The sequence below is a fragment of the Nelumbo nucifera genome, chromosome 1, assembly GCF_055504915.1.
Source record: "Nelumbo nucifera cultivar China Antique chromosome 1, China Antique-T2T, whole genome shotgun sequence".
Lineage (NCBI taxonomy): Eukaryota > Viridiplantae > Streptophyta > Magnoliopsida > Proteales > Nelumbonaceae > Nelumbo > Nelumbo nucifera.
In genome coordinates this window covers 121,051,377-121,053,606 of record NC_142649.1, presented here as the reverse complement: position 1 = coordinate 121,053,606, position 2,230 = coordinate 121,051,377, and the positions used below count along the sequence as shown (strand labels likewise).

General features: G+C 42.6%; 1 pseudogene; it reads left to right on the top strand.

The window, feature by feature from the left end:
- Window positions 1-628: 628 nt before the first annotated feature.
- On the top strand, window positions 629-1,487 carry LOC104611688 (uncharacterized; annotated as a pseudogene).
- The last annotated feature ends 743 nt before the right edge of the window (window positions 1,488-2,230 follow it).

The following is a 2,230-nucleotide window of genomic DNA, read 5'->3' as shown; positions in this document are numbered from 1 at the left end:
AATATGACACAATACATAGTTCTCTCACCGCATAGAATAGGGAAACCAATGGGTTGGGTTAAATACTTAAATGGTAAGCATGCCTTGACCTGATAGGATCAGGGCAGGAGGATCGGGGTGGCCTTGATCATATCTCGTTTTGGGTTGAGGCTGGCTCGTATCAAACCCGACCAGTTGACATAGTAGTGTTGGAACATTTGAAAGTATGACCTTCCCCTTCACTGAGTGTAGCGTTACAATTCGAGGAGCCGAGGTTGGTTAGGTTGATAACTTTGATATATGTTGGATTTCTTAGTAGGGTCGGATTTGGGTTGAGGTTGAGCAAGACCCGTACCAAAGCAAATCCGATCCGGCCACTGATCTCTCGGCAGGGACTTTTTCTTAGTTATATATGGTCGTTTGCGTTTGGTGCAAAGTCTTGCCGGCGCGTGATCGTCATGGCAATCTTTAATTTATGCAAAGCCAAGATCACATAATGTTTACTTTGTCAAAATACCATTGAATTCAAGGTGGTTTACTGATATCTGTTCTTGATATATAGATTTTTTTTTTTTTTTTTCTGATCAGGTCTCTAACTCTATATATAGTTGTAACGTGCCTGCAGAGTGCAGGCAAATAATAATTACGAAGTACCGCCTTAACGAGAGATACATATATGGCTCACCAGATAGTGTTCATCCTATGTTCTATAATCGCCCTTACAGGCGTCCAAGGCATCCATGGCGTTAAATTCCAAGCAACGAACAACGCTGCTGGAACGGCCGGTGGGATACGATTCACTAACGAGATCGGAATCACATACAGCAGAGCGACGCTAAAAGCTGCAACTCAGTTCATCTGGCAGAGCTTCCACCAGACCAGTGCAGCCGACCGGAAGAATGTGCCGCTCTTAAGCATGGTCGTAGAGAGCATGGACGGAGTGGCATATACAATCAACAATAAGATCCACGTTAGCGCCAACTACATAGAGGGGTACAGGGGCGACGTAAAGAGGGAGATAACAGGGGTCATCTACCACGAGGTGGCGCACGTATGACAGTGGAATGGGAATGGCCAGGCTCCTGTGGGTTTAATCGAAGGGATTGCCGACTTCATAAGGTTGAAAGCTGGGTACGCTCCATCTCACTGGGTGCAGCCCGGACAGGGAACTAGTTGGGACCAAGGCTACGATGTCACCGCCCGGTTCCTGGACTACTGCAACAGTCTTAGCTATGGCTTCGTGGCTCATCTAAACCGCAAGATGAGGACGGGTTACAGTTCAAACTTCTTCGTGGAGCTGCTCGGAAAAACTGTTGATGAACTCTGGAAAGATTACAAGGCTACGTATGGGCAATGACCACCTACGTCTTTGCTTTGGCTGTGTATTGGGTTTAATTTCGGGGTGAATCAAATTCATCAGATGACACTATATATGTACGTAGGTTTCTGATCTAATATTAGTGTAACTAGGTAGCTAGCTAGCTGATATAATAAAATAAAAGACAAGTATGAAGCTTTATGAATTTTGATGCCTTTCATCCACATTTCCCATTCCTTCTTCCCTCAATCTTAGAGGTTTGGCCTTGGCCTTGGCCATGTGTGCAGTTGGTCGTGTAAAACTAAATACCCTTGTCAGATGGGGCTTCTGTCAAGAGATGAGGTAGCTAGGATAGACAGATATCCATGAATAAGCCTGGAAATAAACCTGTTGGATCTTCTGCGGAGCTGGGTTTAGTTTAAATCACTAATCAATCATATGAATCTTGTTTGATAAATATAATGGACATTGGAGATTGAACTACAGCATATATTTTCTTTCAATTTAATTTATATATAGTAGTAAGTAATCCTTTTGCTTTTTGACTGGGTTTCATTGTCATTTATTGACGATTGATTGTTTAAGTCCTAATGTCAGTCAGCATAGAGAAACAAATATAAGCATAAATCGATCAGTTTCTGAAGTTCTCTTTTATGGAAAATTGATCATATAGCTCTTCTATAATAGCCATCTAAAAAACTGTAAAACTAAACAAGGTGATAACGACTTTAAATGCTGATTGTCTCACCTTATAGTCCTATTCACGGGATGGGCTTCGGGCTTGGCCCATGAACATTTTACACTGCTTTGGGCCAGATCCATTCAAGTTTTGATAAAAGGGACAGGGTCATTCAAAGTTTGACACAAGCTAAGCAGGAACCCACCCCATGAACAGGTCTGGTCATTACATTCATTCATTCATTCCTAGCTATT